We start from the raw sequence: 18,621 nt of genomic DNA on the forward strand, positions 1-18,621 counted from the left end.
GAACTGAATTTTGCCTAAACTGTATAATGAATTTCAGTTGACTGCCCCTTTAAAATTTCAGGATTTATCAATGTCTTGTATGTTTATCCTGCAGCATTATTTACTTACTGAAGCTATATAATTTTGATTTTTTAATAATGACAATTCACATTTCAGATCCAGATGAACATTCAGAATTTATTGCATTTGGAGAAATTCATTATTTAGCCCCCTTGGCGCAAGAGAAGAGAGCGGATGATAATATGACTAAAGAGTTAAACCACAATCCTTTCATGTTACTTTATTAAAAACCCTGTGCAATCTGTCTTCATGGCTCAGGAAACAGCATTAGCAGAAAAATAAGCTGTTTCCATATGAAAATAAAGGATTCAATGTGTGATGATAACAGAAAAAAAAGAGACTTGATAGAAGATAAAGAGCCATGGAATTATCTTATTGGAGCATTTATCTCTCTGCTAGAAAGGCATTTCTTGTTCTCAGTTTATTTTCACTTGTTTTTTGTTTATTTTGTGAATTTTGGATTGTGTTGCTGCCAGATTCTGCCAGTTCTGTAGATACCTACAAACCATTGAAAGTACAACATATTGTAAGAGGGTGAATGCCAAGGATTTCTAAGTAGCTGCATATGGACCTGCACAGTCCAGGGGCTCTGAAACATGCAGAGGTGTAGCATAAAGCTCCTTGGCCCCAGTGCAAAAATTGTAACAGGCCCCCAGTCTACTATATGCTATATATACCACTAGGGCCACTACAGGAAACTAACACTTATCTACTTTTTACCAGTTTAACATTGGTGCTATCCATCTATTATGTATCTCTTTGTCTGTCTATCTATATCTATCTATCTTTCCATGTATTATCTATCTATCCATCTATTTATATCACATACATTATCTATCTATCTATTTGTCTATCTATCTATCTATCTTATATCTATCAATCTATCTATCATCTATCTCAAATCTATCTAACTATCACCACGTGATGCACACAGCCGGCGCTGGTATCCGTGACCGCAACAATGGCGTGGCTAAGAACGCTAGTGAGGTATGATATTCAATCGCCACATTGTTGTTTTTAATTATGATTTTATTATACACAGCTGCACTTAATTGGTGATTATTAATGCTACACTGGTGTCCATGCGTAGAGTTGTGTACTGTATTTGTACTTGTATTTGTACTGTATTGTATAGTACAGTACTTGTACTGTATTTCACATGATTTGCACTGCTGTAGGGATTTATATGTTAATTTTAGAAGTATTGCGAGTGATATGCACTTTTGATAATGTTACATGATTGTATTATGAGCTTTTGTGATGTACTTGATTGGTCACCCCATATAATGTTACACCAGTGATCACTTGAACATGCTTGAGAAAGCCAGTGTGATGCTGTTGAAATGTTGCATCCACTTATACATGGGTTAATAAAGCATGTTTGCTTTCACATTGTAGAGCTGCTGGACCTTTTTTGTGGATGTTAATCTATCTATCTATCTACAGTGGGGCAAAAAAGTATTTAGTCAGCCACCAATTGTGCAAGTTCTCCCACTTAAAAAGATGAGAGGCCTGTAATTTTCATCATATGTATACCTCAACTATGAGAGACATAATGAGAAAAAAAAATCCATAAAATCACATTGTCTGATTTTTAAAGAATGTTTTGCAAATTATGGTGGAAAATAAGTATTTGGTCAATAACAAAAGTTCATCTCAATACTTTGTTACATTCCTTTGTTGGCAATGACAGAGGTCAAACGTTTTCTGTAAGTCTTCACAAGGTTTTCACACACTGTTTCTGGTATTTTGGCCCATTCCTCCATCCAGATCTCTTCTAGAGCAGTGATCTTTTGGGGCTGTCACTGGGCAACATGGACTTTCAACTCCCTCCAAAGGTTTTCTATGGGGTTGAGATTTGGAGACTGGCTAGGCCACTCAAGGACCTTGAAATGCTTCTTATGAAGCCACTCCTTCGTTGCCAGGGTGGTGTGTTTGGGATCATTGTCATGCTGAAAGACCCAGCCATGTTTCATCTTCAATGCCCTTGCTGATGGAAGTAGGTTTTCACACAAAATGTTACTATACATGGCCCCATTCATTCTTTCCTTTACATGCATCATTCTTCCTAGTCCCGTTTCTGAAAAACAGCCCCAAAGCATGATGTTTCCACCCCCATGCTTCACAGTAGGTATTGTGTTCTTTGGATGCAACTCAGCATTCTTTCTCCTTCAAACATGACGAGTTGAGTTTTACCAAAAAGTTCTACTTTGGTTTCATCTGACCATATGACATTCTCCCAATCCTCTTCTGGATCATTCAAATGCTCTCTAACAAACTTCAGATGGGCCTGGACATGTACTGGCTTAAGCAGGGGGACACATCTGGCACTGCATGATTTGAGTCCCTGGTGATGTAGTGTGTTACTGATGGTAGCCTTTGTTACTTTGGTCCCAGCTCTCTGCAGGTCATTCACTTAACCCCCCGTGTGGTTCTGGGATTTTTTCTCACCGCTCTTGAGATTATTTTGACACCACGGTGAGATCTTGCGTGGAGCCTCAGCGCATAACGTAACAGTAGGTATGGTGTTCTTTGGATGCAACTCAGCAATCTTTTTCCTCCAAACACGACGAGTTGAGTTTCTACCAAAAAGTTCTACTTTGGCTTCATCTGACCATATGACATTCTCCCAATATTCTTCTGGACCATCCAAATGCTCTCTAGCAAACCTCTCGGGCAGATATCTTGTAACCAGCTTAGCTGCACCCGGCTGGTGGAAGATGATAAGAATTGGCTAGAAAGGACTTTACCCAGAGGTAATTTTAGATGTAAACACTGTTCTATGTGCCAATATAACAAGGAGAGTAAGTTTTGTAGAGTAGGAGGTATTGAGTTGAATGTCACACAATTTATTACCTGTAAAACAAATTTGGTAGTGCATCTGCTCGAATGTACCTGTGGTAGGTTTTACATCGGTAAAACCATCCGATGTATGTACACCAGGATTCAGGAGCATTTTCGCTCCGTTCGTACAGGTAAAGGGTGTACCAGATTGATTGAGCATGTGAGAACAATGCGCGCAGGTAATATTGATGTACTGTCTTTCTCAGGACTGGAGGTGGTCAAAGCAACTAAAGATGGTGGCGATCGCCACAAACGTTTGCTCCAGAGAGAATCCACCTGGATCCTGAGAACTGACGCTGTCGGTCCGGCTGGACTTAATGACAAGAATGACATGAGTGTCTTTCTGTAATTGCTACTTAATATACGGTTTTAATGTTTTGTATTTGGTTTCTTATTCAACTTATTGTATTTACACTATTATCAATATCACTTACCTTTTTCTTTGGCGCTGTGGCGTTAATACGCACGCGCCAATGAGACACTGCCTGCGCCGTAGGTTTGTGTATCCTGCGCCGTAGGTTTGTGTATCCTGGTTGTCATGGTGCCGACTGCTGCAGACGTATATCTAGCGCGTCGACACCACGTCACACCAGTGAGTCGGAAGAAGCCAATCGGTGAAACTTTGCTCTTTGTGTACCTGCTGTACCCGCTGTGTCTTGAGAATAAAGCCGCACGTTTTTTCAGTTTGTTGCCGTCTTTTCTATCTTCTTTGTGCGATCACCGATTTGGTCTGTTGGACGGAGCACCGCTGGAGGCGGGACTTAAGACAGTGCATGTATCGTCCCTAGGAAGTGGATCAGCACTCGTACGACAGTCGTCTTGCTCATTAGCGGTACTAGTGCCAGCTTTACCTCTCTATTGCTTGATCTTGCTTGTTTGTTGGTGACCACATATTTATTTTCCACCATCATTTCCAAATAAATTCTTTAAAAATCAGACAATGTGATTTTATGGATTTTTTTCTCATTATGTCTCTCATAGTTGAGGTATACCTATGATGAAAATTACAGATTATCTGTCTACCTCAATTCTATCTATCTATCCATCTATCTATTTATTTCATATCTGTCTATCTATCTATCTATCTATTTATCTATCTATCTAGAGTCTATAAAAGAAGCAGCACATCCGCTGGGGATTTGAATAAAAGGTAAAGTAGGTGCACGCCGTCAGAGGCTCCAACTTGAATAGTAGCAGAAAAGACTGCAGCAGTCTTTTCTGCTACTATCTGTCTGTCTATCTATCTATTCATCTATCTATGTATATTGTATCTATTTGTCTATCTATCTATCTATCTATCTATCTCAAATATATCTATCTTTTTATTTACATCATATCTAATTGTCTATCTATCTATTGATTTACACTAAAACAAAGAAATCCAGGAGCACTCTGATATGCATGAAACTTTAGTGCAGTTGTGGTGACCCACGGTGTATGGCGGGACCACGGAGTGTAGCAGTGTAGGTGGTGGGGCCAGATGATATTAACCCCTGGGGCAAGATGTTGTTAACCCCTAGTGTTCGTGATGCCAGGATGTGGTTGTTTGGTGTAGGGCACTGCCAACAACCAACCCAGAAACTGCATATATTAAATGAGAGTCCAAAGCAGGTTTTGATGCAACTGGAACATTTCTGAAGAAGGCAATATAACAGTTCTTACAGATAGCCAACTTCCACAGAGGTGACCGGGACACAGGGAACCTCTCAGGCTTGTTTGGACTTGTAGTGATAATAATGATGATGCAGGCCACTGTACTACTGTTATGACTTTGGTAGGGACAGGACAGCAGAGACTTGACTTGTAAACATAGATGAGACTTATTGATTAGATGTGGCTGCAGACTTGTAGGCTTTGGCCTAGCTGTACTGGACTGAATTTGCACAGGACTTGTGCTTGCTTTAATGTCCAGGAACTAAAAGACCTAGTGTGGAGACTACAGCCCTTTATATATCAGGGGGCTGGACTAAAGCCCATTGGTAGCTGGTTGCCTGTGGTTACCTGTGCCTCTGGAACTCTGGGTATCAGGTGATCACATATCACATGACCATATCACATGACCTTAGGAAGGTCCTATACAGTTTAAACATCCTAATAACCTTTGCACATAGCTCATATTCACTATACAATACCTGAAATAAACATACATAATTAATGTACAATAGAAATCATAATAATGACCTAGGGGATCCTGCAGGAGAGCCCTGTGGACTTGAGGGACTCTACCTGAGAGGACTTTAGGAACTGTACAGAACCACGTTCTGTACCAGGACATGACACAGTTTATTCAACCAATGTCATGGCTGTAAATGGGCAGCTGAAATGTCGCTATGACATTGGGTGAATAATCTGCACTAAAGTTTCATGCGTATCGGAGTGCTGCTTGATTTCTTCATTTTGGTGTGGATATTCTTTGTGAGCTGTGACCTGGGACATATTTGTTATTTTACCATTGTATGATTAGCAAGCTGTACCACTGAATGTTGGCACTGCTCATTAATACTACTAATATTCCCTTATCCCCATTATCTGAAGAGTTACAAGCAGATGTAGCAGAGCTGAGCAATTTTATACAATATATAGGGATTTTACTCTGTATTATCTGTGAATGTACAGTGATTTGCAGTTAAATTTACTGTGCACAGTAGTTAGAGTGAAGGGACACATTCAGCTCTGCTGCATCTGCTCCACTACATTTGGTAGCTCTTTCATGTCATTAGATAAACATACAAAAGCTACCCGCAGCTCCGGCTTTAATCAATAGATACTTTATGCGGAGGTTTGACAGCTAAGTGTGCAGCCCCCTCCGCAGCCTTGGAGAAAATTAATTAAACATGCATCTCTACATCATCTACAAAGCGTATTGTTGAAATGCTGACAGTCACTTCTCCATCATGTATCTTAAGGCCCAACACGTGTTCTCTAAAGAATAGAAAAGTTTCCTGGAGAGCTGATTATATTTATTGTAATGTGAGATGGAGAGAAATGATAACGGATCACAGGGAACAATAGAACAATGTACAGTAGTATCTGGAATGTGTTGTGTGCGGAAAACCAGAGTTTGTTGTAAGACTTAACCCACACACAGCAATGCTCAATGACAGGTCCTCAATCACCAGGTGCTGTTCACATTATATCCACTGATGGAAATAGGATCTATCTATCTATCTATCTATCTAGAAAAAAAAATATCTCTCCACAGCACAATGTAACAAAAAAGTGTAGATTTATTCCATAAAAGGTGTCATTACAAAAAGCAGCAACGTTTCAGTCAGCTCAACCTGACCGTTCTCAAACAGTGTATACTCAGTGCAAACCACATATTTATCAGGGCATCAACCGCAGAATGCCTTAAAGTGCATAATTACCGTATATACTCGAGTATAAGCCGAGTTTTTTAGCACAAATTTTCGTGCTGAAAACGCCCCCCTCGGCTTATACTCGAGTGAACTCTCTGCCTGTTAATCCCTTCTCAGTGGTCTTCAACCTGCGTACCTCCAGATGTTGCAAAATTACAACTCCCAGCTTGCCCAGACAGCCATCGGTGGCTGTTCGGGCATGCTGGGAGTTGTAGTTTTGCAACATCTGGAGGTCCGCAGGTTGAAGACTGCTGATGAAGGGATTGACAGGCGGTGATGACGAAGGCCGCAGTGGTCTTCAACCTGGGGACCTCCAGAGCTTTCAAAACTACAACTCCCAGCATGCCTGGACAGCCGATGGCTGTCCGGGCATGCTGGGAGTTGTAGTTTTGCAAGATCTGGAGGTCTGCAGCTTGAAGACAACTGATGAAGGGATTGACAGGCAGTGATGATGAAGGGGGGGATGATGACGGGGGTCTGGATGATTACATGGGGGGGGGATGATGTATTTCCCACCCTAGGCTTAAAGTCGAGTCAATAACTTTTACTGGGTTTTTGGGGTGAAATTAGGGGCCTCGGCTTATATTCGGGTCGGCTTATACTCGAGTATATACGGTATCAATAAAATACAAAGTGCAATTACTACAGTGTATCAAAACTTTTTCAAATACAAGCAAGTAAATACATTATATAGAACACAAAATATATCAAATCAAATAAAAATACAGATATAACATTAAGATAGATGTTTAATTACATCTATTTATCCCCGTGTAACACATGTGCAATATTAAAATTAAATTAAAAAGGTGGGGGGGGGGGAGCGCACACTCACCGGATGACATAATATTCATTCTCCATTTTACTGGCATCAGGAAGTACACAGCGCACATGCGCGTATAGTTCAGAGGGTATCGTGTCAGGTAAAGCGGTATGGCCAATAGGAATAAAGCATTTTTCAGTAACCATAGCGCCGTGCGTATCACGGACTAGCGCATGCGCACAGCACAGGAGTCCGAAGAGGCCATTCTATATATGGTATGCCCATTCATAAAAAGCCTGAGCGATCCAGTGATCATAATGTTAATCATTTTAGACACATTCACCCGAGAAAGACACTCAGCCCGGTCAATGACACAGTATTCAACAGTAACTATAGTACTATAAATCTACCAACAGGCAGTCGCAGTACTAATATTCAGTGGGTCCTAGTCCTGCACATGCAGCCAGACATTCTATTGAACAGGGTGCGCATCTCTAAACCGGAGCCAGATAACGCAATGTGTGCATGCAGACCTGTCTCCACAGGCACTGTAAGAGACATTTCCACAGCACAAGTAAATGCACACTACCATAGGTCCCTCTCGCTCCAACAACCAACCATAATCAAGCTCACCAGGGCTACAATGGACCACACTGTGAATACTTTTCTCCCCAAAAAAATATCTTTAATACAAATATAAATGAAAAATAAAAAGTATATATATATATATATATATATATATATATATATATATATATATATAAAAATGAAAAATATATATAAAAAGCAACAAAACAATAAGAATAAAGAATATAATAAAAAATAAACAATAAGAAAATATAAAACAATAATGACAAATATGAAAAAATATAAATACCCTCACTAGGACCTTACACATGGGCTAATAAATGGATAGGCCATATATCCGCTTACCCACACAAAGAAATACCATGAACAAAAATATAAGAAAAATATACAACTTTATTCACAAATTACAGTTATAAACGGGACATCTATCTTCTATCTATCTAGAAAACAGCAGATCGAGCAGCACTCGAATTGTCAGAATAGGAAGGTGCAAGCTGTGGTCGGGTCCTGGTCCTCGGGCCTCGAGTAGATACAGCAAACAGGTAAACCTAGCAGCACTCCGGAGTAGTGAAAAATAGTGACTTTATTTATCACCAAAAATGTACAGCGATGTTTCAACCACCTCTCATGGCCATCATCAAGCTTTTTTTGTGATCAATAAAGTCACTATTTTTCGCTACTCTGGAGTGCTGCTAGGTTTACCTGTTTGCTGTATCTATCTATCTATCTATCTATCTCTTATCTATCTAACATCTAATTCATATATATCTATTTATCTATCATATATTTATCTCATATCTATCTTTCTATCTATCTAGAAAGGAGAAGACTGTAGCACTCCAGTAGGATGAAAGTGAATGTGGCTTTATTCCAATTCAAACATCAAGGCAACGTTTCAGCTGCACGCAGGCAGCCTTTATCAAGCCATAAAGGCTTGATAAAGGCTGCCTGTGTGCAGCTGAAACGTTGCCTTGATGTTTGAATTGGAATAAAGCCACATTCCCTTTCATCCTACTGGAGTGCTACAGTCTTCTCCTTTCTACATTTGAAGTGTCTCCCGTGACCTGGGATTCCGTCCGTTTGCACCCACCTTCTACTTCTATCTCGGAGAGTGCTGCTCCCTATCCCTTGTTTTATCTATCTATCTATCAGTCTATTTATCTATCTCCTATCTATCTATCTATAAATCAAGGATAAATCCGCAGCACTCTTGATTCCATAAAAAGAGGTGATATTTATTCCATATTCAACATAGTGTCACAGCAACGTTTCTGCCAGCTCACCTGGCCTTTCTCAAGCTTGTAGAGCTGGCAGAAACGTTGCGGTGACACTATGTTGAATATGGAATAAATTATGGAATCAAGAGTGCTGCGGATTTATCCTTGATTTATACTTGTATATGGACTCCTGACCCAGGTCTGGCTCTGCGTGCACCAACATAGCTATAATACTGGATTGTGCTGCTCATCTGTTTATCTTTGAATTGTGACACAATCCATGTAGAACAATGTCTGTAGAAATCCAGGAGGTATTTGCTGTTCATCTATTGTGCTTGCTCATTTTGGTCATTCTTCATACAAACAATTCTAAAACCTCTTTTCCCCTTTCATTCATTTTTGCTTTCAATTCATCAAACAACAGTTACCATAGAAACCATATAAAGTTATGTCACATACATGAAGAGGCACATCACATGATACATGAAAGCATATTTCATTTTTTCCTCTTAGTCAAAAAAGTTCTGCTATCTCTCTATTTGTTTAATGTCTGTTAAGCTATCTATCTATCTGTTTGTCTGTCTATCATCTATCTATCTTATTTATCTATCCATCTATCTATCTATCTATCTATCTCCTATCTATCTATCTCATATCTATCTATCTCATATCTATCTATCTATCTCATATCTATCTATCTATCAATCATCTATCTATCTTCTATCTGTCTATCTATCTATCTATCTATCTATCTATCTCATATCTATCTATCTATATCATATCTATCTATCTATCTATCTATCTATCATCTATCTATCTATCTATCTATCTTCTATCTATCTATCTATCTATCTCTTATCTATCTATCTAATAAATTAAAATAAATCCGCAGCACACAAGTCCAATTAAAGTGAAAAAATGAAAACATTTATTCCATAAACAGGTGAATGTTACAGCGACGTTTCAACCAGCTCTCCTGGTCTTTCTCAAGGCTTGAGAAAGACCAGGAGAGCTGGTTGAAACGTCGCTGTAACATTCACCTGTTTATGGAATAAATGTTTTCATTTTTTCACTTTAATTGGACTTGTGTGCTGCGGATTTATTCTAATTTATTATTCACATCTGGACCCCTGACCAAGGACTGTGTCTGGGTGCACCAACTTTACTCTTTTGCCCGAGTGCTGCTTCCCTCTTCAGTTTATCTATTTATCTATCTATCTAGCCTGCACCTGCAAGCCAGGTTTTTACAATAGTTTGGATCAATAGTGCTGGCCAATTTATTCTTTGGTTGTATTACACATACAGGGGAGTGGCTACCTCCATGTTGGCTCCTGCACCCCACCCACCTCTATTAGGTGTATATAAGGTGCCTTGAATGTTTCAGACCTTGCATGCCTGCTGTACTGTTCACACAGAGGCATATACACAGTGTAGGGTCCGTCCCAGAATGAGGTCACCTTACCGTGGTGGGATGGTCCACGCTATTTGACGCCAAATTTTCAAGCTAAGTACCTCATAATTTCATAGTTTCATATCTTCATTTATTGCATTACAGCTGTATAGCTTTTCATGTCCTATCTATATACTCATGTTTTATCTATATACTCATGTTTCATCTATATCTTTGTGCTAGCAGTGGGCTGCTGTATTCTCCTGTTGCTATCTATCTATCTATCTCATATCTATCTATCTATCTATCTATCTCTTATCTATCTATCTATCTATCTATCTATCATCTAGCTATCTATCATCTATCTATATCATATCTATCTATTTATCTATCCATCTATTGTTTTACAATTCTAGCACAATCCATGTAGAACAATCTCTGTTTAAATCCAGAAAATCTTTGCTTTTCATCTATTGTAGACACTAATCCAGGTCATTTTTCAGTACAAACAATTTTGGAACCTCTTTTCCCCCTTTTGATTCATTTCAGCTTCCAATTAATCAAACACCGGTTACTATGGAAACCTATATAGCGTTGTGTGACATACGTGAAGTCGCACCCAACATGAAAGCATGTGCCTGTCAAGTTGAAATTTTTTTCCCCCCGAGAAGGTAATTTTTCTGTTGCGGCAAGATCTGAATCCATTGAACATACAGCTTTGAGAGGCAAAGCTCAGGCAGCAAGAGGCCAAGAAAAAGTTTAATAAATTCCAGGATTAGAAAAGAATAAGATTGTGTGAGGACTGCGTCACAGAAGCCATCAAACACTGTGTTACTATGGGCTTATTCCTCCTGAGTTTTATGCAGTCACCCTTACCAGTGGGATTAAAATTTTTAACAACAGGTTCCTTACTTGGCGTGACGGATGCCAGCAGTGTAGTGCGTCAAGGAAATGTATTTCTACCATAGTAATCAAATATAGCAATTACCAAATAAGAGGACGTTTTTCCCTTGCGAAACTACACCTTTTAGTATGAACTAAGCAGTGGTAAGGGTATGCTGGGAATTGTTATTCACTCAATATCACTGCAGATATAATGATATCAGTAACTCAGAAGTGATCAGGGTTGAGCGCAAATATTAACAATTCGAATATTTATTGCAAATTTCACATATTCACGAATGAGGCGATTATAGCACTATAGCATTTTCCCCCACAGAACACATCACAGTGATCTCATCCCTCCCTGCTTCCAGCTTGTTGTCTACAGAAGGCTCCTATACTATTTACTGTATTAGACTGGAGAGCGAATTTTCGCGAATATGAGAATATTAGGCGATAGATGGATAGATAGATAATATAGATAGATAGATAAATAATATAGATAGATAGGTAGATAGTTATCCACATGCACATACGTCCCGGACGCTGCGCAGAGGAGCCGGCAGGGGACATCACTCATCAGTGCCGGAGTGTGGCCAGATAAGGGAGAATAAAATAAGCAGGGGAAAAGGGAGGAGTGATAAGGCAATGGGGGAATGAGGAGGCGGAGGGAATGATAAGGCAGTGGGGGAATGATGAGGCATAGTGGGAAATGAGGCACAAAGGGGAAATAATGAGACACAGGTGATCACGGGAAATTAGACACAAAGGGAAAATAATGAGGTGCAAGGGGGATCACAGGGGGAAATGAGGTGCAAAGGGGAAATAATCAGACACAGGGTGATCATAGGGGGAAATGAGGCACAAAGGGGAAATAATGAGGCACAGGGGGGTCACAGGGGGGAATGAGGCACAAAGGGGAAATAATGAGGCACAGGGGGATCACAGGAGGAAATGAGGCACAAAGGGGAAATAATGAGGCACAGGGGGGATCACAGGGAGAAATGAGGCACAAAGGGGAAATAATGAGGCACAGGGGGGATTACAGGTGGAAATGAGGCACAAATGGGAAATAATGAGGCACAGGAAGGTCACGGGGGAAATGAGGCACAGAGGGGAAATAGTGAGGCACAGGGGGATTACAGGGGGAAATGAGGCACAAAGGGGAGATAATGAGGCACAGGGGTATCACAGGGGGGAAATGATGTGGCACAGGGGGGGGGGGCAGACTGAGGAGCAGGGGGAATCATGGGGCAAATGGGGGGGGGTAAAAGTTGGGGGAATGGTGTGGCAAATGGGGGGAATCAAGGTTTGGGGGGATGTTGTGGCATTTAGTTCAGAGCTTCCAAGGAATTTATTTAACATTTTTTTTTACTCAAATTTCCCTGTTAAAATGAGGGTGTGTTATATGCCAGTGTGTGTTATACGCAGGGGTACAAGTCCTGGGAGAAAAAAGTGTGGGAACTCACCAAAGATTTTCACTCAAGAGCTGGTCCTGCTAATGGGAATGGTATTCCTGCTGTGAAAAAGTGCAGGAACTCAGTTACCATGCATTCATGCAGGACTTGAGCCCTGATTATACACCAATAAATGTGGCACTTACCAACAATAGCACCTAAAATCAGAGGACATTTGTATGTCTCACTGTCATTCCCATAAGGAGTGCTGCTAAACTGCCATAGGCTTCTGTCCACACCGCATGCTCTAGACCAGCCAACGGCTGTCCGGCATGCTGGGAGTTGAAGTTTTGCAACATCTGGAGGGCCACTGTTTGAGACCACTGCTGTTGGCATTGTGCTGCTCTGTATCATGCCATTCCGGTCGGCCTAGTAATACATTTGGTCAGTCCAATTTGATCTGAGCCGAGCAGTATTACAGGAAGTCTATTAATCAGCAAATGGTTTCGAGAAATCCTGATTTCTAGGCTGATAAGGGCTAACTCCGGGGATGGTTAATACCAGTTATCTAATATGTGATACTATTATGCAGCAGTTTATGGTAACAAGATGTTCCTTATGTCAGCCTAATGCAGAGAGATGAAAAAATGACCCAGATCCTAGATAAAATCCTATTACCCATGAATGGGAATCTAATGAAGCTCACCATGTTGATTAAACGGGAGAATATTGAATAAATCATAATTCGATTGTTTTGTAAAGTTCCTCTTCAGCCTATTTTAACTCAATGTGAGAAAGTATCAGCAACACCCGCTTAATAAGACATAAGAAGAGGTCTTATAGCATCTGGAGAGTGTGATAATCACCAGGAATAAATACAGAAGTGTTTGCGTGCGCTGATGTAATGCTTCATTTCATCAACTCCAGCAGAGGCCAAAGAAAAGGGGTTAATGTATTAGAATTTTAGGGACGCCTTTAGATGTGAAAAGGTCCCATATCAAATTCTATTAAAATAAGGGATGAAGCCAACGTGGGGTTTCCTCTCTCTCGGAGGCTACACTCTATATGGGCTGTATTTCCTATCTATTAAGCATATAGGCTGCCCTGAGATCAAGCTGTTCCTGATTCCACTTATCAGTATGAATGTGGTTCCTCACAAGGGTGTAGCATGGTTTGCGATCTAGGGAATTTGGAGACCAGGGCAACACCATGAATATGTTGTCATTGTTGGAAAATGCAGAATACTAAAAAAAAAATGAAAAAGAAAAAAAGAAACTCATATTAGTTAAACTTGATTCCATGAAAAAACATAAACATCACTATAAATAACCTGGTTCACAAACAACCATGTGGTGAGGGTGTGATGATGGGCAGATGTTTTTACCCTTAGGGCAGATGTTATTAAGCCTTAACCAGGGCGTGGTTATCCTCTACACCGGTTCCTCGGCCAGGCATGGGGCAAATAATCACTCTGATGCAAGGTTACAGAACAATGGCAGCTTTACTGAGGCAGACAGATGTCGTAAGTCTTTATAGCTCATTCAGGCCCAAGGAGATGACCAGTGACTTTAGGGCTAGCTGGGACTTGTAGTGGACTTGGACTCAATTATGCAGTCCCACTCTGACTTTAAACTTGACTATGACTGACTAGACTTCTCCCCTGTATTTGCTTACCAGGCTTTGATTTTCACCTGAAGGGGGTTCACTGTTGGTGGAAGCGTGGCTGCGTAGTTAGGCCTTGGTCTCACTTAGAAACACCAGACACTCTCAGATCTTGACTGTTCTGCTCCTTAGACTCATCCCATCAGTGTTCTCTGATTACTAGTGGTAGTGATTTCCTCTCATCCATGATGAGCCCCAAATATGAATGGGTGAAACGCATTGGCAAGAGAGGCCTACTAATCACTTACTAATAGCCATTAATGCGGTGTTTTTTTTCCCCTACCCCTATCCACACTTAGTTTTAGGAGTTTCCTGCCTAGATAGGTAGGGCTCCTAGTGTAGGTTATCACCTTCCCCTATATGTGGCACTTTATTGTAATACTGTAATTTATTGTTTACCCACCTTATATTATTTGTTTTGGTACAAGTAAAATTTATTGATTTATATTATCATAAACCTAATTGGTGTGTTTCTTATAGCTATTCGATTGTAATCTACTCTCTCACCAAGGGATACATATATCAAATTGGCTGAGGGTGCCTTTATTTCTTACCCAACGTTGTGTTATTTTAGACTCATCTCTGTTACGCTATGCGCTCTGGCCTTCCACGCTGGCCGTGAGCGCATGGTCCCCTTACCTTCTGCTGCCAATGGGGCTTGGACTCGCATTGCGGGACGCACCCGCATGCGAGCCCCAGTTCGTCACTCTCCGGGTGTTTTCCCCTGCCTCTGCTTCCGCCTCTCTGCTCTGGCGCGCGTGTCCCTGTCCCTTAGGGCGTGCGCACACCGGAGCTTTAAGATTTAAAGGGCCAGTACGCTCATTAGTGTAACCACCTGTGTCTTGTTGATAAATTCCTCCACCCTCCCCAGTTCTCTGCCAGATCTTTGTTGCCTTGTGCCTAGTGAAAGCGTTCCATAGTATTGCCTTGCAGTGTACCAGATCTCCTGCTCTTGTGACCTTGACCTTGCTTCTGTGCAGCCTGCCTACTGAACTTCTGCTACGTCCTGACTATGCTACTGTGCACCCTGCCCTGACCTACAGCTATCCTGACTAGGAGATGTCTCATCCCTTCTGTGCTTTGCATCTCCTCAGCCGCCTGTGTGGTCGAGCCGTGCCGGAGGTAGCGACCTGGCTGTCGCCAGCAGCTGCAGGCCCATCCTGCTTTGCGGCAGGCTCTAGTGAAGACCAGTGGCACCTTAGACTCCGCTCCCTGGCATGGTATGAGTCACCGGAGTTCCTGTCTTCAGAAACGTGAGTGTTACAATCTCCTCGACTGATTAGGCTAGCTCCTCCCTGGAAATATATGGAAACAATTTGAAGGACTCTGATAAGTACCCCACAAGTCACCTGGTCACTGACACCTTCCCTGGTTACATAGGACTTAGTAACCACATTTAAAGGCACATTAACATCAGAAAGATAAATTAATAAATAACATAAGGCACTGTTTAACATTTAAGGTCTGGCCAATGACACCTTGGTTTATTTAGCTGATGTGAAGGGCTCCCTATGTGCTCTGTTTGATCTTCTGGATAGGTTTGGGGAGGTCTCAAGCCTTAGAGTAAATTGGGATAAATCATCTATTATGTTCTTGTCCCAGGGAGGGGTTTTGCCTGCTACATTGGCCAATGGTTTACAGGTTGTGTCTGAGTTTATGGCACTTAATTTAGACCCTCTTCTAGAAAACACGATTATGCGTTTACAGGCATGGGACTCCTTACCCTTATCCCTAGCGGGTAGGGTTAATATTTTTAAGATGATCTTCCTCCCGAAATTTCCAAAAACCTCTGAGAGTGGGACGGGCACTGCTCCAGGTGCCAAAACAGCGGGGAGGTCTTTCTGCTCCTGATATGCATAACTATTTTCTAGCTTCGCAGCTGGTGTACGTGGCCTAGTGGATTGACCTGGATCTTTTTAATGCCTTCACGACTCTGGCAGGGGCTCTCACAGGTTCCTATGAGACACTGACTAATGCAATGTACAGGTATGCTTTATCTTCATCCTTGCTGGCTCCTATTAAGATGGTGGCTGTGGCCTGGTCTGTAGTTTCCGGGCACTTTCCTCAGCCCGTGGTTTCTCCTCGAGCATTCATGTGGGTTAATCCTGATATCGAACATTTGCGGAAGTTGGAGGCGGCCGGGTTTTGGAGCTCCCATGGAATTAAAGCGCAGTTGTCATGAAGTTTGGAGCATATAAACTAAGAATAGTCTGTGTATTGTGTGTAGACTATTAATCCAGCATCACTTTTACCTTCTTTATTCCAGTTGTAATTACCACTAAAAACACTTTTCTTTGCAGTCACTGACAGTCGGATAGGCGTGGCCAGGGGTTCGCTATGCCCTCCTGCCGCCACACCTATCCCCTATACCTCAGCGTGGGACTGCTGTGTTATTGACAGCGCTGGGACTGCTGTGTCATTGGCATTGCCCCCTTTGATTTTTATGTGTGCGCCGACTGATTTTACTGAATTTACACAGCAAGCGCTGGCTCCCCCGGCCAGCACTCGCTACTGCTGTCTGACATCGCTGCCTGTACAATGCTAGAGGCAGGGAGCGAGTGAGCTCTCGGCCTCTAGTAAATGCAGGCACACACAAAGAAGAGAACGGGCACTGTTATTGCTTCCCCACCAAGCACCCGCTCCCGCTGTTTCACATCTCCGTTGGCCTGTGTAATGCTAGAGAGCTCACTCGCTCCCTGCCTCTAGCATTGTACAGGCAGCGATGTCAGACAGCAGGAGGGAGTGCTGGCCGGGGGAGCCAGCGATTGCTGTGTAAATTCTTATCGATCTGCGCACAAAATCAAAGGGGGCGCATGGCACAGAGGTATAGGGAATAGGTTTGGCGGCAGGACATAGCGAACCCCTGGCAACACATATCCGACTGTCAGTGACTGCAGTGACCTGCCCATTACAGGTATCTTCAGTTGCGGTTTCCACATAATTTGGTTCCCTGGAAGATACCCTGTGTTCAATGATTTTGGCTAGGCCTCTCCGTCAGTGGTATGCTTTGCTTCAATCGGTGGGTCTAGATCCGTTTGCTATTGCTCAGCTGAAATGGGTCGAGGATGTTCCTGGTCACTCAGAGGACATGTGGAAGGAAGTGATTAAGACGTATTATCCTACACTGGTTATTGCCCGAGATGTGCATTAAATCCAGGTTTGTTCTTTGTTTATATTATACTCCTGTTAGACTGCATCGCATGGGAGTCTTGGGGTTGGTTGTTTGTTTCAGGTGTGGGAGTGAGAGAGGAACTTTTTTGCATGTGGTGTGGACTTGTTCCTGTGTTTTGCCCTTCTGGAGAGAGGTGATGCAATTCCTGTCTGATCATCTTTGTTTTAACACAAGAAGTTTGTTTGTTGGGAGTTATTATTGGTTTGGTGATGGGCTCTTATAGGCGCATATTGATCCGCTTTCTCCTGTTTTGTGCATGCATAGTTATAGTGCTGGCCTGGAAGGACGTGTCTTCCCTCCCCTTCCCTGTCCTGATGGATCGTCTTAGTAAATAAATATGTTCCCCTCTACCATGCCCTGTACGTAAGTCGGAGATGCCAATAAAGTTTGATAAAGTTTGGGTGCCGTGAATGTTGTTGGATGTCTCTACAGATCCTCCCGTTCGTGGGGCCTCCCAGTCTTTAGTGTAGTTATTTGGATGAATGTGATATCCTAGGAAGTGTTCTGTTGTGTGCGTGAGTGGTTGTGGTGTTACTGTGTTGGTTGTTCTCTAAGGAGATGCTCTTCACCCCTACCTATAATGTTGTATGATCTATAGAAAATGGATTGCTCCTGTTGTTTCCTTTTATGCCCTGTCTTATTGACCAATGGTTATTTTGGTATTGGCAGGGGTGGATCCTCTTGGGGTCATTTGAACTGTATGTTGTTACATTTATTTGAAAACTACAAAAAATACTTAAAAAAAAAAAATTAGGGTCTGTAGAATGGGGGTGGACCCAGGGGGCACTGACATAGAGTATGCCACACAGGACAGAAAAGGGTATAGGAGGGCCCTGTACTGGACCACCACAAACTCCCCTCTTAAAAGAAGCCGTCCACAGTGTATAGTGCTGGAGAGCAGATGAGATGAAGTGACCACTGGGTGCCACGCAATAACAGTAGTAAAGACAGTTCCTGGGGCATTGCACCAATGTCCTTCACAGGGCTCATACATTGGAGTTCATGTGGCCTTTTGAACAACGCATACATACTCAAATAACAGGTGATTTAACTGAGGTAACATAAACAACAGTCTGTATGAATTGCTTTGGCTTTACAACTGCTTTGTTAAAGGTTGTTGTGGATCGGGCTGCCTGAGGCTCTCTACCCTGATGCCTGTGCTAACGGGGCCCATGAGCATATGCTACTTCTCCCCGTAGTAGTTAGTTAGCAGTTAATTACCTTCTTGCAACACGTGAAAATATAACATATGTACACAATTGCTCTGACATTTTCATGTGCTACTTA

The 18,621-nt window shown here is 41.9% G+C and overlaps 1 long non-coding RNA gene across 1 annotated transcript; it reads right to left on the reverse strand.

Annotated features, from left to right (window-relative positions):
* Positions 1–273: 273 nt before the first annotated feature.
* On the reverse strand, positions 274–12,803 carry LOC130277652 (uncharacterized). Its single transcript, XR_008845509.1, has 3 exons — positions 12,707–12,803; positions 12,573–12,622; positions 274–558 (listed from the first exon to the last, which is right to left on the reverse strand). It is a non-coding gene; the product is annotated as an uncharacterized LOC130277652 (long non-coding RNA).
* Positions 12,804–18,621: the final 5,818 nt, after the last annotated feature.

The sequence above is a fragment of the Hyla sarda genome, chromosome 6 (assembly GCF_029499605.1).
Source record: "Hyla sarda isolate aHylSar1 chromosome 6, aHylSar1.hap1, whole genome shotgun sequence".
Taxonomy (NCBI): Eukaryota; Metazoa; Chordata; class Amphibia; order Anura; family Hylidae; genus Hyla; species Hyla sarda.